The sequence below is a fragment of the Hyla sarda genome, chromosome 9 (assembly GCF_029499605.1).
Source record: "Hyla sarda isolate aHylSar1 chromosome 9, aHylSar1.hap1, whole genome shotgun sequence".
Taxonomy (NCBI): Eukaryota; Metazoa; Chordata; class Amphibia; order Anura; family Hylidae; genus Hyla; species Hyla sarda.
Window position 1 is genome coordinate 73,878,000 of NC_079197.1, and position 27,777 is coordinate 73,905,776.

General features: G+C 47.1%; 1 non-coding gene and 3 pseudogenes across 1 annotated transcript; all 4 read right to left on the reverse strand.

Moving 5' to 3' along the window:
- Window positions 1–9,943: 9,943 nt before the first annotated feature.
- Window positions 9,944–10,088, reverse strand: LOC130292113 (U2 spliceosomal RNA; annotated as a pseudogene).
- A 6,843-nt stretch (window positions 10,089–16,931) lies between these two features.
- LOC130292255 (U2 spliceosomal RNA) lies at window positions 16,932–17,091 on the reverse strand (annotated as a pseudogene).
- A 7,757-nt stretch (window positions 17,092–24,848) lies between these two features.
- Window positions 24,849–25,023, reverse strand: LOC130292109 (U2 spliceosomal RNA; annotated as a pseudogene).
- A 1,657-nt stretch (window positions 25,024–26,680) lies between these two features.
- On the reverse strand, window positions 26,681–26,868 carry LOC130292128 (U2 spliceosomal RNA). Its single transcript, XR_008848086.1, has one exon. It is a non-coding gene; the product is annotated as a U2 spliceosomal RNA (small nuclear RNA).
- Window positions 26,869–27,777: the final 909 nt, after the last annotated feature.

Here is a 27,777-nt window from a genome sequence, read left to right on the forward strand (position 1 = left end):
CTCGCACTGGACTTTTACCTTAGTTTCACCTCACCTGTGCCTACGAGAGACGATGAGTATTTACAATGTTGTCCTATGCTTACACTTTACATGATCATTATGGCTAACGGTCCTCACTGGGAGGCCGCTTAGGTCTAGGTATTTTGTTCACTGCATCATGCACCTTGTCCTGCCTGCGCTGTCCTATATACCATGTAGTTTTAGAAAAAAAAAAATTATATTTATATTTGGGAAAATTATTGTGAACGGGCACTGGAGGCCCCTTGGGACTATCTCTGTCTAGTCGGGACAAGGTGTTGTCATATTTTAGCCCATGGTTTGCTCATCCCCTGCAGGCTTCTATCCTAACCATATCTACTCATCCCCCCCCCTTTTTTCTCTCTCCTTCCTCCCCTCTTCCCTCCCCCTCTACTTCTTCCACGTTCCCCCTGCTCTCCCTACTTCTTCCTCTCCCTGCCCGATCCCCACCTTAGGTGAGGTCTGACGAGGTCTGGGGAGGGACAGCTGGGTAGGAATTGTCTTCGTCTACGCTGACCCACTACGTCAGCTCCCAGGTTTATTGCGAGACGTTACATGATATCCGTGTTTAAATCGTTGTGCCTCTGATCTGTTGCACTTGCTCCCAATGATATGATCATCTGCTTGTATTGCTTTTAATGTAATTGTTTTGCCTGTCCTGAATAGGTGGTCCCACCAGTGCTTTAACATATGGTTTTTTGTTAGCTCCTCTCAGTCTGTTTAGGATGCAGGGGGGCTGTCGGTTCGGGTAAATCCCCCCCCCCCAACCCGCAGACTCGGAACTCCGCTCCTGGAGTGACACTCTCTCATCGCTACCTCTCAGCCCCTGCTTTGGGCTACGTTTCAGTACTACTTCCTCTTCTTTCTACTTGCTAATACCTCTTTGTTCTTTATACTCCCCTTTGCCTCTGACTCATCTTTCTCTTCCTTCATCTTTCTCAACCGCAGTTCTTCCTACCCCCTACCCACCCTCTCCCTACTTGAGACTTTACCCTTCTCTGATAACTTGACTCTACCCTCGCTTCCTTTACTATCCTCCAATACCTGCACCCTCTCACTGGTCCACCCCCCCCCTCCCCTAGTTTCCAATGGCCACTTTGAAATTTCTAACTTACAATGTTAAGGGGTTTAACTCACCAAATAAGAGGCACAACCTGATTTCACTGTTGAAAAGGGAAAATACATCTGTGTTGTTTTTACAAGAAACACACTTTAAGACTGGCAGGATCCCATCCCTCCCTACTAATCATTTTTCCCATTGGTTTCACAGTGGCAGCACAAACTCCTCGTCCAGGGGCGTTTCCATCGCGCTACACAGAGATGTCCCCTTCACTTTTGAATCCAGTTACGTGAGTAGTGACGGCAGGGCCTTATTTGTGCGGGGCAAGATTGGGGTTGTGTCATACACTGGCGAGTCTCTATGCTCCTAACAAGAGGCAGGTCCTGTGGCTTCTCGATACTCTTGAGAGGCTGCGCTCCTTTGCGGAGGGCCCCATTATTCTAGGGGCGGATATGAATCTAGTATTACATCCCACTTTAGATTCCTCCACCAACAGGTCCACAACCCCGCCCCTCCTGCTCCGCACCTTACGGAACAAACTACACGAATTGGGTCTAGTAGATGTGTGGCGCACCTTTCACCTGGGTGACAGATCGTACACATTCTTCTCAACCCCACATCGCACTCATCACAGAATAGACTAATCTGTTTTGTCACGACAGCGTTCTGCAGTCGGTCAGCAATACTGATTTAGGCCCCAGGACACTCTCAGACCACTCACCTGTACACGCTGACTTGGCACTGACGCACTTACCACGTAGAGACTGGACGTGGCGTCTTAATGAGTCGCTATTGACGGACCCTCTTCACTTGCAGTCTCTCACCACACACCTGACTTCCTACTTTGACGCCAATACAACCCCTGACGTCTCCATGCCGACTATCTGGGAGGCTCATAAGGCAACAGGCAGTCGCGGGCTCCAGTTTTGATGACGGGGAACTCACGTCCCTTAGCGACAAATTGAAAGACCACCACAATAAAAAATATGCTGAAAACGTAATGAGGTTCCAACAGAAGCTCTTTCTCCATGGGGATAAGGGGGGTAGACTCATGACGGCAATGATCAAAAAGAGGAAGGAGAGGGCATTCATTCATCGGATAGTGGACGGCCGGGGGCGCGTATGTACCTCCACTGCCGACATCACAGAGGCATTCAACGCCTTTTATCGGTCCCTTTATAATCTTGATCCTGCGGACCCGCCCCTGGGCACCCGAGACCAGGCCATCAAAGAATTCCTATCGACCCTGAAGCTGCCCTCAATTACTGAGGAAGAGGGCCTGGCACTGTTCAGACCGTGCACTGTAGATGAACTGGCCTCGGTCATTAAGTCCTTTCCCCTGGGGAAGAGTCCAGGCCCTGATGGCCTCGGCCTCTTTTATTACAAAAAACTGGGTGATGTTCTCCTTTCCCAGTTTACAAAGTGGTGTAACTCCCTTATGTCTGGGGAACTCCTCCCGCCTCAAGCCCTGGGTGCACATATCACTATTTTGCCTAAAGAGGAAAAGGATCCTGCACTTTGCCCGAGCTATAGGCCCATCTCTCTCTTGAATTTAGATGTTAAAATCTGGGCTAAACTTCTTTCCCTACGAATGGGTGACCTCTTGCCTTCCATTATACACCCGGATCAGACGGGCTTTGTCAAAGGGAGGGAGGGACGTCATAATGCCCTGCGGGTCATGCATGCTGTTCACTATGCACGGGCTCACGGAAAACCATTACTCCTTCTCGGCACCGATGCCGAGAAGGCGTTTGATAGGGTTGCGTGGGACCATATGCAACTAACACTTGGGAAGTTTGGCTTCCCTCAACCCTTCGTATCGGCTATCATGTCTCTGTACCGGGGCCCTAGTGCACAGCTGAAAATCAATGGCACCTTATCACCCAGTTTTTCCATACACAACGGCACCCGACAGGGCTGCCCCTTGTCACCCTCCCTGTACATAGTCGTCATGGAGACGCTCCTACAGGCACTGCGACAGAATAACGCTATTAAGAGGCTCACGATTGGGGGCCACACTCACCTCACGGCTGCGTTTGCAGATGACCTCCTCTTACTGGTATCTAATCCCATTGACTCCCTACCCACCATCTTAGCTTCAATAGATCATTATGGATTACTGTCTAACTTCAAAGTCAATTACGCCAAGTCGGAAATACTGAACATTTCTATTCCTCCCGGCCAGGTGAGACGCCTGCAGGCGACATCACAGTTTCGGTGGCCCTCTGGGTGCATCACCTACCTGGGTATAGCCATCCCTCCCTCCTTGTCGGACTTGTATAGATTGAACTACGTCCCTCTCTTGGCGAAAATTAAGACACAGCTATCTAGCTACAAGCTTCCTTATCTGTCATGGCTAGGCAGGCGCAATTTGCTCCAAACTTATATCATCCCTTCAATTGTTTATGTTCTATGGATGGTTCCACTGAAACTGCCTGCTTCCTTCCTGTCCCAGTGGAGGCGAATGTTTTCTGCCTTCCTGTGGGCTGGTCGGAAACCTAGACTCTCTCATGCGCTTCTGAGAAGGAGGAAGGGAGACGGGGGCATAGGTATTCCGAATGTTGACCACCTCTACATGGCCACCCACTTGCAGAGATGGACTGAGATAGCCTCTAAGACGAGTCTGTTGCAGGGACACTCACTTGAGGGTGATCAACTGGGCTCTTCTCGGTCTATGGCCATGAGGAACATCTGGCTTCCCACTCTTGGGAGCTTATCTGTAGTCTCCAACCCCATTCTTAAAGGCACATTGTTAACCAAGATGAAATATGACCAATCTCATGCTGGAAGTGGTCTGGATGGGAAGGTGTAACCGATTTCGTTGCCCTCCTCACTAGCCCCGTACGTAGTGTCTCCCACGCTGGAGTGCCATGCAGACATTTGGGACAGATTGACAGACACGCCTCTTCTATCCCTCTGCACTGACAGACGACCCCCCACACCTGAACACATCAAGACCCTACTCCCGGACGTTCCGATTAACTTTCTCCAGATACGCCTTGTTAGGAGCACATGCATGGAGGTTCTCAGAGTGTGGGACATAGCGGGTGATCATACCTGGCTGGAGAGGTTGCTCCTGACCGCCCAATCCTCGAAGCATAGGCTCTCTGTGTTCCGCTCACGCCTCCTTGACTCAGGCGCTGCACACACCCCCACGTATCTGGATTTGTGGGAGAGGGAGCTGGGTATTCATCTAACCGACTCAGACAAGAACACCATTCTACGCAACTCACACGGCTTCTCAAGGTGCATTAAACTCCAAGAGAACCATTTTAAAATACTTTCACACTGGTATAAGACCCCGGAACTCCTCCACAGGTGGGGACTGTCGCCCTCCGCCCCGTGTTGGAGATGCAATTCTGAGTGCGGCTCCCTCTCTCACATTTGGTGGTATTGTGTGAACATACAGCCTTTTTGGAGTGAGGTAGAGAGACTGACCTCTACCATCCTGGGCCGCGAGGTTTCTCTTACGCCAACCCTGGTCCTTTTAGGTCTCCCAGATAAAGAGAATCCCTTACATAAACGATCCCTCCTCGCACACCTGGTCTCGGCGGCTAAAAGCTTAATTCCCCTCCATTGGAAGAAGACGGAGCCACCCACAGCCTCACACTGGCTACTTAGAGTAGCACAAATATGTAGGATGGAAGAATTATCTAGCTGGAGCATGCGCTCATATGACACATATTATGCAACCTGGCAACCATGGCTTGCATATAAATCCAACAGCCCTGCTTTTCTTTGAACTCCGCTTAGCACTTATATACGCCTCTTCATCCATCCCCCTCCCCTTAGTCCTGCTTCCCTTCCCTCACCTCTCTCACCTCTCCTTCCTACTCCCTTCCCCCCCTCCCCAATACCTTACCTCCTCACATCCCCACCGGAGAACTGCGGCCACTCACTGTACCTTCTCCCTCATCCCTACTCTCTACCCTCCCCTCTCTTCTACCCCGCTCCTCCCCATTCTCCTCTTACCTACCCTCCTCTTCTCTAGTCTACTTCCCTACTTGATCTCTTTTCTTTCCTTTATTCTGTTTCTGTATCTTCACGACAACCTGATATACCGTATTCCTTACCGCCTTGGTTTTCTATCCTCCTCCACCTACCCCAGGGCCCTACCCTTGGACCTCCCATGAAGGGCCCACCTCTATTGAAACATTTGCTTATAAAGACTCTCCCCTTTTCTTCTTTCTCTACACATAACTGCTTTTACTCTCTTCTGCTCATTTGTTCACATCACCGTATTAAGCCCTATGGGACCACCCGCACACCCTAATACGCACGCCTCTGCGTTGAACTCTCTCCTGATCGCTATATTTTGATCTTACATAGTGTAGTGATCCTGTTATTTTGACTGCACCCTGATGTGACACACTTGAATGTACTGTTGTTCTTGTTAATTTGTTTCTATGTTCATGCTTATGCCCCACGGCTTAGGCTGCGACCTGAATCCGGGGGCTATTTGTTAACTTTGCTTCTAAAAAACACAAAATAAAGATTTGAAAAAAAAAAAAAAAAGAAAGATTCCTACTTTCATTCCTACCTGCTTGCTGGCTAGCCAGCTAGCCAGCCCTGTGGGCCTTGCTGCTGCTGCAGCCGAAAAACAAAAGGTGGTGGTGGTGCTGCTGCTTGTGTCTGGCCGCTGTTGGAGCATCCAGGCACAAGACTTTTGCTGCTGCTGAATAAATGGCCTCCTTAATTGGATTATCTGAGCAGCCAGCACACCTGTGCAGGTAGGGCATGACATGATAGGTAGCTGTCTTTTAGCGGGTGGGTGCTGAATGTTCCTAATTGACATAACATGGGGGGTCTCCTGGCTGTTCACACAGGTGTGTCATTGCTGTAGATTGACCATGCATTGCTTCTGTGGTATTGCAAAGACAAAGACAAATGCTTCCAGCCATCCATTGCACTAATGGATTGGTCATCAGCTGGCTGTCTATGTCCCGCATCAATATAGACCAAAGTACAGAGGGTTAGGCTATGCTATTGTGCACCTACCTGATGTATGAAAAGGTGCAAGGAACTTGCTAAATTCTGTGCACAGACTTTGAGATCTATGCTTTAGACTGTATCTAAACCTGCTCCAACATGGACTGACATTCTGGCCTACTTTCAGCCGATGCGACTTGTCTGTCGCTGAACAGTCGCTTTTAATGTATTCAGCACCTATGTATAATGTTGTAAAAATGCTCTAGAAGCTAAAGTCGCAGAAATGTCACACATATTTGGCCTGCAACTTTCTGTGCGACAAACTCAGACAGGAAAAATCTGTAAAAATCCTTAGAAAATTAACCCCCAGTGTCTCCATCTGCTGGCGGTATTGAATAAGCATTGCTGCATTGATAGGGTATGCATTAGACGAAAAAAAAAGAAGAAAAAGAAGAATAATACGCCGAGAAAAGAGGCGGAAAGGAGAAAAAAGTGAAAAAACTTGAAAAAAGAGTAAGAGGAAGAGAAGGGAAAAAAAGGTGGAAATGGGTTTAAAAGTGATTTTATATATATATATATATACACACACACACACACACATATATATAAACGTATTCTCCGTTGAGATATTGCTGCTGCAGCTGTGTCCAGGCCCAGGAGCCTTAGCACTGTGCTGTGATGTCACTCAATACCACTGACATCACTAGGTGTAAACAACATCTCACCTTTGCTGTGTATGTGACTATGGAGCTGGTTGGTGATGTCGTCTATTATGACCTTCATAGAAGCAACAGGAGATTGTTGCATCCATCTAGAACCCTTAGAACTACTGTGCTATGATGTCACTCACTTCCACAGGCCTTGCAAAGTGTAAACAACAACCCAGCTTTGTTGTGTATGTAACCATAGGGATTGTGATGTCGCCTAGAACCTTCACAGCAGCGACAGCTTTATGAGGAGTATCAGCACTACTCTGCCTGAGCAGAACCATCACCGCCATAGGTTGTCAAATAACCCGGATTTAACCCACACAAGTAAGTCCAATAGGGTGCAGGCATGTCCTCTATGCTTACAGCTTCCCGTGGGTGTTGGTTTGATACCGTTTGGGGACAGCCAAGGAGGCATCTGCAGGCAACAAAGGTAGGTGTGTGCTTGTGTGTGTGTTTCCTATGCAGATCCTAAGCCCAGTGTCACATGCAAGTAGGAGGAGTAAGAAGCGTTCCTGGCAAATCCGGGTTATGGATTGCATTTAAAAAGGCTCCATGGGAGTGCAATGGGCCCCTGTCTTGCTGCTTAGCAATAATGGTATGGGTTTAGGTTCTGGCAGCCTCCCTTCCAGCAAGCAGTGATAGTGCCCATGAAGGGGACCTTGTTGGGCCCGCCCCTTTCACGGTTATCGCTTCTCGGCCTTTTGGCTAAGATCAAGAGGTGCGAGTTGGATTGCAGGAGCTATCCCTTGCGGGGGCTACTGTGAATTGTGCGATAATGGCTTTCCAGAGCCGAATTAATTACCTGAAAGATGGAGAGACAAGGATAAAGAATGGATTTCGTGTGGATATCCTTGAAAGTGCATTGGACAAGTTCAGCTTGGAACATCTTGTGAAGAACAGACCTTGCTGGTGAAAAAGCAGGATATTCTATGTCTGCAGCAGCATGGGAGAGCTTCATATGTCCTTGTGTTTGAATCTCACAGCGCCTGTCAGAATCTGCACTACCAATTAAAGTCCAAGCTGAATTCAACTGAGCTGGATGGACTTACCTTCACTGTGTTACACACTGCAGGAGAGACAAACCTGGTGGTGTTCATGTACAATCCGTATGTGAATCTGGCTGACATTGGGCGCTTTCTCCAGAGATATTGCTCTGAGGTGAAAGGAGGAGAGAAAATCTTCAATACAGAGGATCTCTGGACTGGTAAATACAAGTTCCGTGTGAAGTTTAGAGCTGATCCTGATGGAATTGAGGGCATGCAACATCCGCCCTCCAGCTTTACAATTGGCAGAGACAGAGGCTACCTGTTCTATAACAACATGCCAGAATTTTGCCGAAAATGCAGGAGCTTTGGCCACAGACAGGATGCTTGCACTTCACCATCTGTGCAGTTCTGTGGTCGCTGCGGCAAAGCTGGACATACCTCAGGAGGTTGCACGGAGGAGGTGGTGTGCAATCTCTGCGGGCAACATGGACATGTGTTCAAAGACTGTACAGGTCCAGAACTTGGGCGGAGGTCGCTGCATCATCTTGGGACCAGGCTGCTGCTGCTGCTAATGCTTATGCTGCCACACCCGAGGCTGGATCCAAACCTGTGGACACTGTTCAGACTGCGGTTCCTGTTGCTGTTGGGTCTGTTCAGACTGCAGTCCCTGCAGTTAAAAAGAGACTGTAAAACCTGCTGCTGTAAAGCCAGATGTTATCCAGCGGAAAGTTGGTGGCAGTGAACCGTGTGCTGTCCCTGCTGTCACCATGGGGGCAGTGGAGTCGGTGGTCGCTGTCACTGAGTCGGACTTTGCTGAGTCGGATATGGAGCAGGGATCATCTGTGGCTACACTTGCAAGAGACTGGTCAGAGGAGATGGAGGTTGAAGAAGCGAAAAAAAAAGAGAAAGAAAGATCCTGTTGTCTCAGATGTGAACGGTGGCCAAACAAAATGGTCACTGGTTGCACCATCTCAAGTAATCCAGGAATTTACATCTCCTGAGTCTGAGGCAGCAACTCCTGAAAAGGGTTAAATGGCTACCATCAGCATTGCCTCGCTTAATGCGAGAGGAATAAAGAGTCCTGCAAGGAGGGCTGCTTTTTTTGCATTTTTGTCAACTTTGAATGCTAGAATTTTTCTAAATCAAGAATGTGGAATTGATCATCACATGAATTATGAATACCTGAGAACTGACTGGATGTATGGCCCATCTATCTGGTCAGGTGACAACTCAAACAAGAACTCTGGAGTTGGAATACTTTTTAAGGGCCAGGACTTTAACATCATGTCCTTTGTGGAAATTGTGCCTGGGAGGGCATTGCTTGTGAATGTACAATATAATGGAGTGGAGTTGAGGATTATTAACATCTATGCCTCCCCTGTTAAAGAAGAAAGATCCTCCCTCCTAGAGATTGTGCAGTTGTATTTGCATGGAGCTACCTATCTTGTCTTGGGAGGAGATTTTAACTGTGTGTTGCCTGATGAGAGGAGAGTCTCTGGGTCTGTGAGAAAAGACAAGACTGAAGTGCAGCTGAAGAATCTAATTCAGGACAACAGATTGCAAGATGCCTGGAAAAGTCAAAACCCATCTGATCCTGGATACACCTGGGAAAGTAACATTTATAAATCCAGAATTGACTTTGTCCTTATTTCTGAAAATATAAAAATAAAAAATGCTAAACTCACAGATAATGTCTTGTCTGACCACAAACTTCTCTCTGTGGAAATTTACTTACCTGATGTCATCAAAGGGAAAGGTGTTTGGAGACTGAACTCACAGCTCCGAGAAGATGAAGTCATAAAGAGAGACTTTGTTATTTATTATAAAAAACAAAAAAATCTCCAACAGTGGTTTGCATCAATGCTGGTGGGAGCATGCAAAGGCCAAAATAAAATAATTTTTTATGCGTGCTGGTGTGAACAAAGCCAAGGAGAAGCAAAGGTGGTTTAAAAGGCTAAACACAAAACTGCAAACCTGTTACCAGCTGAGGAGCATTGGTGTGAACATGGATGAAACAATTGTAAAGATGAAAGAGGAGATAAAGAAAGCTGTGGAAGGAAAAGGTAAAGAAATTATTTATAATGCAAAAGTGGAACATATGGAAAAAAATGAGACTTGCTCACGCTTCTTTTTAAAGAAACTTGTTGAAAAGAAAGAATTAATAAAAAATCTTGATGGTGAGACTACTAAAGATGGACTTTTAAATAAAGCACACAGTTTTTATCATGATCTTTTTTTTTTTTTTTTCTAAAGGCGACGGAAGCAAGCTTCGAAATCGGCCCCCGTTCTCAAAAATTCATTTAATATATGGTCCCCAGATAGGGGACGTATCAGATATTAAACTGATTAGAACAGTTTTTTTTTTTTTTTTATTGAAAGAGCTTTATTTTCCGTTCAGTCATTACAAGTCATACAATAAATTACAGTCACACAAAGCATGATAGTACAATACACAACAAAGGTTCCCATGCTACACCATGCTACTCTAACACTCAGCTCAATCCTGCAATAGAAAGGCACAAGAGATCGAACAACAAAACAATACAATCTGTGATCGGGGTAGGGGTGTGGGTGACTATGTGGGGGTGGGGAGGGAGCGGATCACAGGGCCAAACTGCTGGGCTGTATCTTCAGGGAGACATGGGAGAAGGAGAGGGGTCTTCACTCCTCTTCTTCCTCATCAACGGCCGAGCTGTCCAAGATGGAATAGTCTCTAAGCAGGTTCTTGATGAACCTGCGGCAGTCCCGTACGGACATGTTTTCCCTGTTGATCACAAGGCGGTTCCTGGCAAGCCACACTGCGTCCTTAAAACAGTTCATAAGGCGCAAGGCCTCCTGGGTGGCCTCCACGTCGTGGGTCCCAGGGAACAGACCGTAAAGCACCGAATGGTACGATAGGCAGCTCCTGGGCACTGAGTCTCTGAGTTCATGTTCTAGAGCGTCCAACAGACCCTGTGCAAAGGAGCACTGCCAAAACACGTGGAAAGATGTTTCCTCCACGTAGGGGCACTGGGGGCAGTACCGGGTCTTGCACAGGTCGCGGGCATGCATAAATGACCTGAGAGAGAGACCTCCCATGACGGCCATCCACGACAAGTCCTTGTGTCCATTGGTAAGCCGCTTTGAGGCCACATTAATCCAAACTGTCTCTGCAGTGGCTGCGGGGAGTCCCGGAACCAGCTCCGTCAAGTCCTTAGCTCGGATGAGCTTGTGGATTGTCTTCGGCTTCCATAGGTCTGGTTTCAGTCCTTCCAGCTGGTGCTCCCTCACAAACCGGACAACATCCCCATAGAACCAGGGAGTGTTCCAGTTGTAAGGGATGGAGCTGTCCCACTTGTCCCAGCCCAGCTGTCTCCAGAGGGGCATGAGAAGCAAGCGAGACATGGACCTGCCCGCTGAGCCAGTCTTTTCAACAATAGTCCGATGCACGGTGACACATGCAAAGGAGGCCCTCAGCAGAGTGGGGATGTCGGGTATTTCCTTCCCACCCTTGCGGGGTTCCTTGTACATCACGGTCCTCTTGACTCTGTCCATTTTGCCCCAGACGAAGCCAAACACTGTCCGGGTGATGGCCTTGCAAACGGTGGTATGGGGAGGCCAGGCCTGTGCGGTATATTGGAGCACAGGCAAAACTTCACTCCGCAGGACAAGTGCCTTGCCTTCCATCGAGAGCTTTCTGGAGCTCCACAGTCCGATCTTTGAGTTTATCCTTCCTAGTCGGTCTTGCCAAGACTTAAGGGCCGCTCCCTCCTTCAGAACCAGACTCCAAGAATTTGGATGAAGTCCGGCTTAACAGTGAAGGGGAAGGGGGCGGAAGAAGCCAGGTGCCACTCCCCGAAGAGCATGGCTGATAAGAACAGATTTTTTTTTTTTTTTCCTCAGTTGCAGACTATTGTTTGGACGATCATCAGGTCACCTACCAAGACTCGTCACTTAAAACAATATCTGAAAAAACATCATACGGAAAAACCAAGTAAGGGAACCGAGTGCCAAGAAAAAGTGACCAAACAACAAAACAAAAAAACATGTCAAAAACAATCACAGAAATTGGTCAAAAACTTACAGCTTTCTCCTTTACGTACTTCTTATAAATTCTTCCATCGTGTATGCATCCAGATTTTCTCCGCTTCTTCTTCACCAATTCTCTTTTTGTCCAGTAGAAAGATAGTAAAAATCCTTCCTAAAAACAATCTTTTCAATTCCCTCGGAGAAATAACAAAATTTTTAAAAACAAGCAAATTGCGTGAGTCCCATAAAACCTCTTTAAAAACAGAAAAAAGAATCCAATTAGTACATTTATCTTCCTTTTTACTAAGATCTTGACCAATAAAAACTTTCTCAAAAGAAAAACTGTTATATCCAGTGAGTTGGATTAAAAACCTCTTTAAAAACATAAAAAATTATTTTGCATAAAAACAGTCCCAATAAAGGTGCACTAAGTCTTCTCTACCTCCACAACCCTATCTTGGGCATCTGTCACTTATTCTCAAACCTCTTCCATTTAAAAAAGATCGTGTTGGGAGGCAGCCATGAAAGGACATCCAACTAACGTCTTTTTGTCTGTTTGATAGTCCAATAACTTTAAAAAACTTCCAAATCTTCACAGACTGAGCATTAGTGCAGAATGGTACTTCATATAATCTCTCATTTTTCCTTATTTCTTGTTCTATTTTCTTTTTATCAGGTTCACCTAAAGAGCTCAAACCAAATTGATCATTGAAAGACCTGAGGAGCACATATGTTACGCCTAGCGCTCCGGGTCCCCGCTCCTCCCCGGAGCGCTCACGGCGTCTTTCTCCCTGCAGCGCCCCGGTCAGTCCCGCTGACCGGGAGCGCCGCACTGTCATGGCCGTTGGGGACGCGATTCGCACAGCGGGACGCGCCCGCTCGCGAATCGCATCCCAGGTCACTTATCCGTCCCGGTCCCCTGCTGTCATGTGCTGGCGCGCGCGGCTCCGCTCTCTAGGGCGCGCGCGCGCCAGCTCTCTGAGACTTAAAGGGCCAGTGCACCAATGATTGGTGCCTGGCCCAATTAGCTTAATTGGCTTCCACCTGGTCCCTGACTATATCTATCCTCTTCCCCTGCACTCCCTTGCCGGATCTTGTTGCACTTGTGCCTAGAGAAAGCGTTTTGTGTGTTTACAGCCTGTGTACCAGAACTTCTGCTATCTCCCCTGACTACGAACCTTGCCGCCTGCCCCCGACCTTCTGCTACGTCCGACTCTGCTTCTGCCTACTCCTTTGTACCTCGCCTATCTTCAGCAGCCAGAGAGGTTGAGCCGTTGCTAGGGGATACGACCTGGTCACTACCGCCGCAGCAAGACCATCCCGCTTTGCGGCGGGCTCTGGTGAAAACCAATAGTGTCTTAGAACCGGTCCACTAGCACGGTCCTCGCTATCCCTCTCTGGCACAGAGGATCCACCTCCTGCCTGCCGGCATCGTGACAGTAGATCCGGCCATGGATCCCGCTGAGGTTCCCCTGCCAGTTGTCTCTGATATCGCCCGACAGATCGCCCATCTAACCCACCAGCTGTCGGAAGTGTCCACCATTGTGCACCAACATTCGCAACTTCTTCAGCAATCATCTCCTTCGCCAGCTCCTGCACCTCCTCCGCTGCGAGTGGCCACTCCTAGCCTCCACCTGTCCTTGCCGGACAAATTTAATGGGGACTCTAAGTTTTGCCGTGGCTTTCTTTCGCAATGTTCATTGCACCTGGAGATGATGTCGGACCTGTTTCCCACTGAAAGGTCTAAGGTGGCTTTCGTAGTCAGCCTTCTGTCTGGAAAAGCTCTGTCTTGGGCCACACCGCTCTGGGACCGCAATGACCCCGTCACTGCCTCCGTACACTCCTTCTTCTCGGAAATCCGAAGTGTCTTTGAGGAACCTGCCCGAGCCTCTTCTGCTGAGACTGCCCTGTTGAACCTGGTCCAGGGTAATTCTTCCGTTGGCGAGTATGCCGTACAATTCCGTACTCTTGCTTCAGAATTATCCTGGAACAATGAGGCCCTCTGCGCGACCTTCAAAAAAGGCCTATCCAGCAACATTAAAGATGTTCTGGCCGCACGAGAAATGCCTGCTAATCTTCATGAACTTATTCATCTAGCCACTCGCATTGACATGCGTTTTTCTGAGAGGCATCAAGAGCTCCGCCAGGAAAAAGACTTTGATCTCTGGACACCTCTCCCACAGTCTCCACTGCAATCTGCGCCTAGGCCTCCCGCCGAGGAGGCCATGCAAGTGGATCGGTCTCGCCTGACCCTGGAAGAGAGGAATCGCCGTAAGGAAGAGAATCTTTGCCTGTACTGTGCCAGTACTGAACATTTTTTGGTGGAGTGCCCAATCCGTCCTCCACGTCTGGGAAACGCACGCTCGCACCCAGCTCTCGTGGGTGTGGCGTCTCTTGATGCTAAGTCGGCTTCTCCACGTCTCACGGTGCCTGTTCGGATTTCTGCTTCAGCCAGCTCTTCTCTCTCAGCCGTGGCCTGCCTGGACTCTGGAGCTTCTGGAAATTTTATTCGGGAGTCCCTAGTGAATAAATTCCGCATTCCGGTGACCCGTCTTGTCAAGCCACTCCACGTTTCCGCGGTCAACGGAGCCAAGTTGGATTGCACCATACGTTTCCGCACGGAGCCCCTTCTTATGAGCATCGGATCTCATCATGAGAGGATTGAACTTTTGGTCCTCCCCAATTGCACCTCGGAAATTCTCCTTGGACTTCCCTGGCTTCAACTTCATTCCCCTACCCTGGATTGGTCCACTGGGGAGATCAGGAGTTGGGGGTCCTCTTGTTCCAAGAACTGTCTAAAACCGGTTCCCAGTACTCCCTGCCGTGACCCTGTGGTTCCTCCTGTATCCGGTCCCCCTAAGGTCATTAAGGACTCTGCCTGCCACAGGAAATGCTCCTCCCCCCCTCCCAGTCCCGTCAGGCAAGCCTCTGTGCCACCCCATGGCCCCCGTCCTGGTGTCACACTGCCCCATGCCAGGCCTCGCCCTCTGCCCTCCCTCCCCCTTCCCACTCCTGCTGTACTGCCTGCCGTTGAGGAAACCCTCCATTCTTTCCAGGTGTCCTCATCCCAGGGGAGGCAGTTACCGGGCAAAGAGAAGGGGAGACCTAAGGGGGGGGGTACTGTTACGCCTAGCGCTCCGGGTCCCCGCTCCTCCCCGGAGCGCTCACGGCGTCTTTCTCCCTGCAGCGCCCCGGTCAGTCCCGCTGACCGGGAGCGCCGCACTGTCATGGCCGTTGGGGACGCGATTCGCACAGCGGGACGCGCCCGCTCGCGAATCGCATCCCAGGTCACTTATCCGTCCCGGTCCCCTGCTGTCATGTGCTGGCGCGCGCGGCTCCGCTCTCTAGGGCGCGCGCGCGCCAGCTCTCTGAGACTTAAAGGGCCAGTGCACCAATGATTGGTGCCTGGCCCAATTAGCTTAATTGGCTTCCACCTGGTCCCTGACTATATCTATCCTCTTCCCCTGCACTCCCTTGCCGGATCTTGTTGCACTTGTGCCTAGAGAAAGCGTTTTGTGTGTTTACAGCCTGTGTACCAGAACTTCTGCTATCTCCCCTGACTACGAACCTTGCCGCCTGCCCCCGACCTTCTGCTACGTCCGACTCTGCTTCTGCCTACTCCTTTGTACCTCGCCTATCTTCAGCAGCCAGAGAGGTTGAGCCGTTGCTAGGGGATACGACCTGGTCACTACCGCCGCAGCAAGACCATCCCGCATTGCGGCGGGCTCTGGTGAAAACCAGTAGTGTCTTAGAACCGGTCCACTAGCACGGTCCTCGCTATCCCTCTCTGGCACAGAGGATCCACCTCCTGCCTGCCGGCATCGTGACAACATAGAAGGTAGGTATCACATGTGCTATGGGTCTCCTCAAATCCCTCTCACACCAGCCCCATTTGGAAAACAACCATCCTGCAAGGTATTTACTCGTGTCTGCCGCCTTATTATTGCACTGTATCAATTTAAAAATTAAAAGAAAATAGTGCACCTTTAAAAACAGATCAATGTTTGGAAAGTTATATCCGCCCAAATTCATACTCTTCATCACTTCTTCTCTTCTCATTTTCTCCATCTTAGACCCCCAGAAGAACACAAAAAGCTTCCTTGTGACTCTTCTAGTCCATAACTTCCCTGGAGGAAGCACCATAGCCGTATACAAGAGAAGCGGTAGGATTACAGACAATGATAAGAACTTTCCCTTTAAGTGACAAGTTCCTTAACCTCCAGAAGGATAGCTTCTTCTCAATTTTACTGTCCAAAGTCTCATAACTTTTCTTTCCTTTGAGGTCTTTGTCAAATATCACTCCTAGCACTTCAATGTCTTCTTTTTCCTTAACACCATCCACTACTATATTCTCTTGGTTCCCAAAACTGCATAATTGGCACTTCCCCCAGTTCACATTCATCCCAGCCACACAACAAAAAATCCTCACATGCAAATTTACTCTGTTGAGATCTGCTTGGGATGTACAAGTAAAAACCACATCGTCCATATAACTTAAAACCTTTAACTTACTTTTTCTTTTATCTAAAGCCGAGGAACATGCTCTCGATTCACCCAAAGTGCAAGAAAAAGTGCAAACGTGTTACACTAAAAAAAACGTGCACAAAGGATGCGGTCTATCGCAAGCCCTTCTCCGATAGGAGAGAGGCCCCCCAACAAACCTTACCCTTCGCCTCCGGACCAAAAGGTACCTGCGAGGTTCCAGGTTCGATGTCCCTTTTCGCTGAAGCTACTAGGGGACCTCAAATGCTCCCGGCATCCCCCTTGGCGTTAGCCAAGGTATCTGCCCGCAGAGCCGATTACGGTAGGTGCCCTGCCAAAGCAGGAGTACCCGGGGTGTTTGCAGGGAGGTGCGGAACCTAATGGCCACACACACCTCCCCTAGACCGCCAGGAGGGACACCCAGAAGGGCTACCGCATCCTGACAAATCCTGTGAACACACAACACGCAAAAAGTGACACAAAAAGAAATAAATAAGTGAATGTGTGCAGATATACTGCCCAGACATCCGGCCGGATCTATAAAAATTTCTCTGATCCTAGCCAGAAGGCCAGGAATCAAGAGGTGAGTGCCACAAGGTGAAGAGATTATGGTGCCCGTGCTTCAACTCAGTGAGCCCATCCTCCCAGTGAGTTTCGGCACCTCGGGGTCACCACTCCCCGAGGCACAAAAGTACCTCGGCTCTAGACCCTCTCAGCCTCATGGCGAGACCCGGAGGGAACAGGTCACATCAGGGCGGCCGTCGAGCTGATTCCTCAGATCCAGCCCCGGAAAGCCCTGGTACACCTGCATCCTCCGTGCAGCACCCATCCCCACCAGAATGAAAACTGATAAGAACAGATACTACACTTGATCTTAGCCAAAAGGCCGAGAAGCGATCAGAGACCAGGATGTAATCGATCCGGGATTTACAGCGGCCACTATCTGATATGTACGTATATCTTCCATCAGTGCTAACCATCAGTCCAACATCAGTAAAATGCAAGTCTTGAATAATTTGATTTAAAACATTGGAAGTAATATCAGTTCTAACCTCAGCAGAGCTCTCACGATGATTGACGGATCTAATGCAGTTAAAATCGCCAACAATAATAGTATCTTCACGACCAGGGATAAAAAACTTAAGGGACTCTAAAAAAGACAAACGTGCTTGTTTTTCTGCTGGAGCATACACATTAAAAATTCTCATCCTCTGGCCCAAAACCTCAAAAATTAAAACCATACAACGACCAGGTACTAAAATTTGGCAATTTAAAACTATAATGTCCCTGTTTCGCAATAAAATCCCCACACCTTCATTTTTGTTTTCTGCACATGTGGACCAGAAGGACTGCACACACTTCCACTCATTTGCATAAGGTGCTGACTTTATTGCACACTCCTGTAAACATATCACATCACTTCTAACATTCTCAAGAATATCAAAAATTGCAGCTCTCCTAATTTCAGACTCAATACTTCTTACATTAATAGTTGTTACAACCAAAGTCATAATAACTAGGAAAAGAAAACCAAATGCTTTAAAATCCATCTTAACTTAGAAATTAACATTTTGGCCTTCAACTTTCCTATGTAAACTTGCAAAACAATCAGGCGACCCTATGTTAGAGTCCCTGTCTATTTCATTATCACTTCCAAGAACAAGGGCTTCCTGATCCTCAGACCAACTCCCTGTCTTACACCTTTTATTCACAACCTGCACATCCTCATCTTCCTCCTCCTCTTCTTCCTTACTGCGAGAAACTCTCTGACCAGGTGTTAGAGATCTCTGAGATGACCCAACAACTTCCATTCCCTCCTCCTCCCCCACAATTGGGTTTGGACATTCAATATCATCCATAGCCTCTTCACTAGAAAGAACATCACCATACACTGTCTCAATTTTCTCCACCACTTTCACTTTTTTTGCTTTTTTCTTTTTCACCAAGGTAAATTCACCTCCCACACCTGTCTCCTCACCAGTCACAGCAGTGGAAACACCCTTCTCCCCTGACCTCTCCTGAGTGCTAATGTGCTCCACTATCACAGAACTTTCCTCAGCCACCTGTGCCACATTAACACTCACAATTACACTCTCACCAACTCCAGGAACAAACCTCCCTCCCCCTTTTTCTCTTTGTTCTCCTCTATTCCCAGCTGCATCAGCATAACGTCTCTTCTTTTTATACCACATATCACAGCCTCTTGCCAAATGTTCCTCACTTCCACAGATATCACATGTCTTCTTCTCTGTACAGATACTTGCTTCATGACCAGTTTTCCCACAATTTCTGCAACATTCTCCTTTCTCAGGGCAATAATCCTGCACATGGCCATAGGCATGGCACTTTCTACAATATTGCAACTGGCCTTCATAAAAGCAGAAACCTCTCTCTCCTCCGATAGAAAACACCTGTGGTATGCTCTTCCTTCCATCTTGCATTCCTTCATCTTTTTTAAATTTTACAATAAACTTTCTCTTACAATTAAAGTACCCAAACTTGTTCTTAAGTCTTCCTATAAATTTCACTTCCTCGCAATACCGGAACAAAAAGTTTGTAACCATTTCATCAGAAACCTTAGGATTATACATGTGGATTACTACCTTTGTTGTATTCATAAATAACGGTTCCACTTTAATCTTCTTCATTATAGCAGGCTCACTTTTCCTCTTCATTTCTTCAAGATCCATATAGACTCTCTGGCAAATCTCAGAACCCCATAAAGTAATATCATAAATTCCTTGCCTAGGAAAATCCTGTATAGCCAATACATTCCATACCTGTAGGTAATCAAGCTTGCGAAGAATCTCCAAAACGATTTGGTCAAGTCCGATCGTCCCACGGTGCTCGCCAGGAACGTAGATCCGCACCGTGTCCTCAAGTCCATGCGCCTTCTCACTCATTTTTGCAGGTAAAACCCACGATCGCAGCTCAGCAACAATCCAGGGCCCCCCGTAAAGAGGGCCCTGATCACCACTCCTTTCAAGCCAAACCACGCACAGAAATCCACACGTGATCTTAGCCAAAAGGCCGAGAAGCGATAACCGTGAAAGGGGCGGGCCCAACAAGGTCCCCTTCATGGGCACTATCACTGCTTGCTGGAAGGGAGGCTGCCAGACAATTTCCCATGCACACTCTGGGCTGGGGGGCAGTCAACCACCAGTACACACAGCAGAACCTAAACCCATACCATTATTGCTAAGCAGCAAGACAGGGGCCCATTGCACTCCAATGGGGCCTTTTAAAATGCAATCCATAACCCGGATTTGCCAGGAAACCTTCTTACTCCTCCTACTTGCATGTGACACTGGGCTTAGGATCTGCATAGGAAACACACACACAAGCACACACCTACCTTTGTTGCCTGCAGATGCCTCCTTGGCTGTCCTCAAACGGTATCAAACCAACACCCACGGGAAGCTGTAAGCATAGAGGACATGCCTGCACCCTATTGGACTTACTTGTGTGGGTTAAATCCGGGTTATTTGACAACCTATGGCGGTGATGGTTCTGCTCAGGCAGAGCAGTGCTGATGCTCCTCATAAAGCTGTCGCTGCTGTGAAGGTTCTAGGCGACATCACAATCCCTATGGTTACATACACAACAAAGCTGGGTTGTTGTTTACACTTTGCAAGCCCTGTGGAAGTGAGTGACATCATAGCACTGTAGTTCTAAGGGTTCTAGATGGATGCAACAATCTCCTGTTGCTTCTATGAAGGTCATAATAGACGACATCACCAACCAGCTCCATAGTCACATACACAGCAAAGGTGAGATGTTGTTTACACCTAGTGATGTCAGTGGTATTGAATGACATCACAGCACAGTGCTAAGGCTCCTGGGCCTGGACACAGCAGCGGCTGCAATATCTCAACGGAGAATACGTTTATATATATGTGTGTGTGTGTGTGTGCGTATATATATATATATATATATATATATATATATATATATATATATATATATTTCTCCGCCGAAATCACTTTTAACCCCTTCCCGCAGAATGGCAAATATAAACGCCGGGTTGTGCAGTGCGTTCGCGCATCCCGGCGTTTATAAATGACATTCAGTTAACCCGGCGATGCGCAGCATCGCACGGGTTAACTGGCAGAAGTCCCGCTGTTTCCAGCAGGGGACAACTTCTGCTTCACCCCCAGGACCATCCATTGATGGTCCTGGTCAGCGATCACTGTGATTGGTCACTGTGCTCTGGGGTGAAAGTTCAGATCCCCCGCACTGCCCGCCCCTGGAAGTCGGGCAGAACGGGGGACGATGGCTGCGGGGGGTCGCTCGGGACCTGCAGCATAGGGGGGGGAACATCAGGGGACCGGCGGACTTACCAGATCCAGCGGCGGGACCGAGGAGCAGCGCGGGATCGGCCACGAGGACGAGGAGCGACGGGACCAGCAGGTGAGTATATGGTCCTCAGAAGCAGCAGTGAAGATCTTCACTGCTGCTTCTAGGAGTCTGAAAACTACAACTCCCAGCATGCCTAGACAGCCTTTGGCTGTCTGGGCATGCTGGGAGTTGTAGTTTTGCAACATCTGGAGGGCCCCAGTTTGGAGACCATTGTATAATGGTCTCCAATCTGTGCTCTTCCAGCTGTTGCAACACTACAACTCCCAGTATGCACTGACTGTCCAGGCATGCTTAGAGTTTTAGTTCAGCAACATCTGGCCCTTCAGATGTTGCCGAACTACAACTCCCAGCATGCCCTTCAGCTGTCTGGGCATGCTGGGAGTTGTAGTTTTGCAACAACTGGAGACACACTGGTTGGGAAACATTGTCTGTTTCTAACTCAGTGTTCCCTAACCTGTGTGCCTCCAGCTGTTGCAAAACTATAACTCCCAGCATGCACTAACAGACCATGCATGCTGGGAGTTGTGGTTTTGCAACAGCTGGTGCACCCCCCCCCCCCCCCCTGTGAATGTACAGGGTACATTCACATGGGCGAGGCTTTTACAGTGGGTTTCTCGCATCTTGAGATGCAGCAAATTTTGCGCCGGGAAACTCGCTGTAATCCCCCGCCCATGTGACTGTACCCTAAAAACACTACACTACACTACACTAACACAAGATAAAATAAAAAGTTAAAAACACTACATATACACATACCCTTACACAGCCCCCCTCCCCCAATAAGAACGTCCGGTACACCACTGTTTCCAAAGCAGAGCCTCCAGCTGTTGAAAAACAACTCCCAATATTGCCGGACAGCCGTTGACTGTCCACGCATGCTGGTAGTTTTGCAACAGCTGGAGGCACCCTGTTTGGGAATTACTGGCGTAGAATACCCCTATGTCCACCCCTATGCAAATCCCTAATTTAGGCCTCAAATGCGCACAGCGCTCTCACTTTGGAGCCCTGTCGTATTTCAAGGCAACAGTTTAGGGTCACATATGGGGTATCGCTGTACTCGGGAGAAATTGCGTTACAAGGTTTGGGGGGCTTTTTCTTCTTTAACCCTTCATGAAAAGGAAATGTTGGGGTCTACACCAGAATGTTAGTGTTAAAAATTTAAATTTTTTACACTAACATGCTGATGTTGCCCTATAATTTACATTTTCACAAGAGGTAAAAGGGAAAAAAGCCCCCCAAAATTTTTTACGCAATTTCTCCCGAGTATGGAGATACCCCATATGTGAGTGCAAAGTGCTCTGGGGGCGCACAACAAGGCCCAGAAGGGAGAGTGCACCATGTACATTTGAGGTGATTTGCACAGGGGTGGCTGATTGTTATAGCGGTTTTGACAAACGCAAAAAAAAAAACACATGTGACCCCATTTCGGAAACTACACCCCTCACGGAATGTAATGAGGGGTGCAGTGAGAATTTACCCCCCACAGGTGTCTGACGGATCTTTGGAACAGTGGTCCGTGAAAATGAAAACTTGTACAGCCCACTGTTCCAAAGATCTGTCAGACACCAGTGGGGGGCAAATGCTCACTGTATCCCATGGGCTGTCAGACACCAGTGGGGGGCAAATGCTCACTGTATCCCATGGTATGCCATGTGGTTTTTTTTTGCAGTTCTGGCACCATAGGGGCTTCCTAAATGCGATATGCCCCCCGAGCAAAATTTGCTCTCAAAAAGCCAAATATGACTCCTTCTCTTCTGAGCATTGTAGTTCGCCCATAGTGCACTTCAGGTCAACTTATGGGGTACCTCCATACTCAGAAGAGAAGGGGTTACAAATATTGGGGGGTATTTCCTGCTATTAACCCTTGCAAAAATGTGAAATTTGGGGGGAAACACACATTTTAGTGGATTTTTTTTTTTTTTTTTTTTTGTTACATATGCAAAAGTCGTGAAACACCTGTGGGGTAATAAGGCTCACTTTATTCCTTGTTACATTCCTCAAGGGGTCTAGTTTCCAAAATGGTATGCCATGTGTTTTTTTTTTGCTGTTCTGGCACCATAGGGGCTTCCTAAATGCGACATGCCCCCCGAGCAATATTTGCTCTCAAAAAGCCAAATATGACTCCTTCTCTTCTGAGCATTGTAGTTCGCCCATAGTGCACTTCAGGTCAACTTATGGGGTACCTCCATACTCAGAAGAGAAGGGGTTACAAATATTGGGCGGTATTTCCTGCTATTAACCCTTGAAAAAATGTGAAATTTGGGGGGAAACACACATTTTAGTGAAAAAAAATATTTTTTTTTTTACATATGCAAAAGTCGTGAAACACCTGTGGGGTATTAAGGCTCACTTTATTCCTTGTTATGTTCCTCAAGGGGTCTAGTTTCCAAAATGGTATGCCATGTGAGGGTTTTTTGCTGTTCAGGCACCATAGGGGCTTCCTAAATGCAACATGCCCCCCAAAAACCATTTCAGAAAAACGTACTCTCCAAAATCCCCTTGTCGCTCTTTCCCTTCTGAGCCCTCTACTGCGCCCGCCGAACAATTTACATAGACATATGAGGTATGTGCTTACTCAAGAGAAATTGGGCTACAAATAGAAGTATACATTTTCTCCTTTTACCCCTTGTAAAAATTCAAAAATTGGGTCTACAAGAACATGGGAGTGTAAAAAATGAAGATTGTGAATTTTCTCCTTCACTTTGCTTCTATTCCTGTGAAACACCTAAAGGGTTAAAATGATGACTGAATGTCATTTTGAATACTTTGGGGGATGCAGTTTTTATAATGGGGTCTTTTGTGGGGTATTTCTAATATGAAGACCCTTCAAATCCACTTCAAACCTGAACTGGTCCCTGAAAAATAGTGAGTTTGAAAATTTTGTGAAAAATTGGAAAATTGCTGCTGAACTTTGAAGCCCTCTGGTGTCTTCCAAAAGTAAAAACTCGTCACTTTTATGATGCAAACATAAAGTAGACATATTGTATATGTGAATACATTTTTTTTTTTTGTAATATACATTTTCCTTACAAGCAGAGAGCTTCAAAGTTAGAAAAATGCAAAATTTTCAAATTTTTCATCAAATTTTAGGATTTTTCACATGGAAAGGATGCAAGTTACCACAAAAACTTACCACCATGTTAAAGTAGAATATGTCACGAAAAAACAATCTCGGAATCAGAATGATAACTAAAAGCATTCCAGAGTTATTAATGTTTAAAGTGACAGTGGTAAGATGTGCAAAAAACGCTCTGGTCCTTAAGGCCAAAATGGGCTTGGTCCTGAAGGGGTTAAACCCATTTCCACCTTTTTTTCCCTTCTCTTCCTCTTACTTTTTTTTCCCGTTTTTTCACGTTTTTCTCCTTTTCGCCTCTTTTCTGGGCGTATTATTCTTCTTTTTCTTCTTTTTTTTCGTCTAATGCACACCCTATCAATGCAGCAATGCTTATTCAATACTGCCAGCAGATGGAGACACTGGGGGATAATTTTCTAAGGATTTATACTGATTTTTCCTGTCTGAATTTGTCGCACAGAAAGTTGCAGGACAAATATGTGTGACATTTCTGCGACTTTAGCTTCTAGAGCATTTTTACAACATTATACATAGGTGCTGAATACATAAAAAGCGACTGTTCAGCGACAGACAAGTCGCATCGGCTGAAAGTAGGCCAGAATGTCAGTCCATGTTGGAGCAGGTTTAGATACAGTCTAAAGCATAGATCTCAAAGTCTGTGCACAGAAATTAGCAAGGGCCTCGCACCTTCTGATGCATTAGGTAGGTGCACAATAGCATAGCCTAACCCTCTGTACTTTGGTCTATATTGATGCGGGACATAGACAGCCAGCTGATGACCAATCCATTAGTGCAATGGATGGCTGGAAGAATTTGTCTTTGTCTTTGCAATACCACAGAAGCAATGCATGGTCAATCTACAGCAATGACACACCTGTGTGAACAGCCAGGAGACCCCCCATGTTATGTCAATTAGGGACATTCAGCACCCACCCGCTATAAGACAGCTGCCTATCATGTCATGCCCTACCTGCACAGGTGTGCTGGCTGCTCAGATAATCCAATTAAGGAGGCCATTTATTCAGCAGCAGCAGAAGTCCTGTGCCTGGACACTCCAACAGTGGCCAGACACAAGCAGCAGCAGCAGCAGCAGCAGCAGCACCTTTTGTTTTTCGGCTGCAGCAGCAGCAGCAGCAGCAGCAAGGCCCACAGGGCATGCTAGCTGGCTAGCCAGCAAGCAGGTAGCAATGAAAGTAGGAATCTTTCTTTTTAACCCTGTAAGGGGGTGGTGCACTGTACCCAAAGATACTGCCATATCGGGTCAATGCATAGGGCGACGGAAGCAAGCTTCGAAATCGGCCCCCGTTCTCAAAAATCCATTTAATATATAGTCCCCAGATAGGGGACGTATCAGATATTAAACTGATAAGAACAGATTTTTTTTTATTGAAAAGGAAATATACAATACATAACCAAGTAAATCATTCAAAAAATTACATATTCATCTGAAAACACATGAATAACACATATTTGACATATACAATATATACAGGAAGCATGTCTTTACATGTACATATAACAAAAAGCTTACCCTTCATGACTTTCCCTCAGAAAAAATAAATTGCAGCGGATTCTGTCCCTCCAACTGTCCCTTCAAATCAGGATATAATCTGTAAGAAAAGAAAAAGAAAGACAAATAAGAATACAATCATAACCAGTGCTTCCATTTTTTGTGTTTCCAGATCCCCTCTGCATCATCAGAACCATAATTTTTCCTATCACATAATACGTAAAGGTAGATTTTACCACGGATCATGCCCAGACTCTCCTTCACACTTACTTCAGTTTGATTGAAAATCCTAATAATCCTTACATCCCACAGAACCTCTTTTACACAATTTACTATGAACCATAACACTCTTGCGTTCTCTCTCTCCACTGCACACAAACCAAACATCATCATATTAAAGGATAAGTTCTCAATTCCAGTAAGATTTTTAATTAGACCAGACATTCTTCTCCACACAGACTTCGCATAACCACACTCCCAAAACACATGTACATAATTCTCTCATCCACCGCAACCATCCCTGGGACACACTTCACTGTCTACCAATCTCCTTCTCCTCTGAAATTCCCTTGTTGGCAGACACCCATGAGCTAACATCCAAGACAAGTCCTTTTGTTTATTTGTCAGTTCCTTGTGACTGACATTTTTCCACACTACCTTACAATCCTTCTCAGACAGACCTCCCACACATTCCACTGTTTCTCTCTGCTCCAACACTTTCATCACCTTTTTACTATCATTCCATTCAGTCACACATTCCAGATTATTTTTCCTGACACACCACCCTATTCTCTGATAGAAGCAAGGAACCTCAAAACTTACAGGTTTTTTTTTTTTTTTTTAAAGCCGAGGAACGTGCTTTCGATTCACCCAAAGTGCAAGAAAAAGTGCAAACGTGTTACACTAAAAAAACGTGCACAAAGGATGCGGTCTATTGCTAGCCCTTCTCCGATAGGAGAGAGGCCCCCCAACAAACCTTACCCTTCGCCTCCGGACCAAAAGGTACCTGCGAGGTTCCAGGTTCGATGTCCCTTTTCGCCGAAGCTACTAGGGGACCACAAATGCTCCCGGCATCCCCCTTGGCGTTAGCAAAGGTATCTGCCCGCAGAGCCGATTACGGTAGGTACCCTGCCAAGCAGGAGTACCCGGGGTGTTTGCAGGGAGGTGCGGAACCTAATGGCCACACACACCTCCCCTAGACCGCCAGGAGGGACACCCAGAAGGGCTACCGCATCCTGACAAATCCTGTGAACACACAACACGCAAAAAGTGACACAGTGAGACAAAAAAAATAAATAAATAAGTGAATGTGTGCAGATATACTGCCCGGACATCCGGCCGGATCTATAAAAATTTCTCTGATCCTAGCCAGAAGGCCGGGAATCAAGAGGTGAGTGCCACAAGGTGAAGAGATTATGGTGCCCGTGCCTCAACTCAGTGAGTCTATTCTCCCAGTGAGTTTCGGCACCTCGGGGTCACCACTCCCCGAGGCACAAAAGTACCTCGGCTCTAGACCCTCTCAGCCTCATGGCGAGACCCGGAGGGAACAGGTCACATCGGGGCAGCCGTCGAGCTGATTCCTCAGAACCAGCCCCGGAAAGCCCTGGTACACCTGCATCCTCCATGCAGCACCCATCCCCACCAGCCCCATACCAGCGTTACGGTACACCGGCATGAAAAACTGATAAGAACAGATACTACACTTGATCTTAGCCAAAAGGCCGAGAACCTCAAAACTTACAGGTACCCTTAAGTCCCTTTCCATTAGCTTATATTTCAACAACACATTACCAGCCAAATACCTTACCATGCACCCAAACACACATTCCTTCTTACTTACAGCGAGACAAAAACTGACATACTTCACAGCCAGGAACACTTCCACATTCATCATTCCTTTCCCACCATGCATTCTGCTTTTCACCACCTTCCCACGACTCAATTTCTCCATCCTTGAATTCCATAAGAAAACAAAGATCTGCCTGATAATTCTTGCCAGACACCTATCCGGTGGAGGAAACACATAATTAACATAAAGCAAAATAGGAATTATAACAGCTTTAATAACCAGAATCCTTCCCTCAATCGATAAAGTCCTTAAAAACCAGAAGTTTATTTTATTCCCCACCCTCCCCAAAACCCTCTCCCAACTTTCTTTCCCATACAAATCATTATCAAACACCACCCCAAGCACTTCCACACCCCCCTCTCTCACAGGCCACTCGCACAACCCACTCTCTCCCCACCCCTCAAAAAATTTACAACCACTCTTCCCAACATTAAGCTTAAACCCACTCATTAAACAGAAACACTCAAACAATAACTTAGCACGCCTTACCCCTGCCATTGACTTACATACAACAGTAACATCATCCATGTAACCAATCACTCGCATATCCTTCCCATGACTACCAGGTATTTCTATACCCCGCATCACCTTATCTCTCCTAATCATCCCCAACAAAGGCTCAATCATACAAATAAAAAGAATTGGCGACAGGGGACACCCCTGCCGCGCTCCCGATTTTATACTCACCTCCCTACTCAGAAAACCATTGACCTGAATCTTACTATAAATGTCCCTATACAAACATTCAATCCACTTCACCATTCTGTCCGGCACATTCATCCTCCTCAAAACC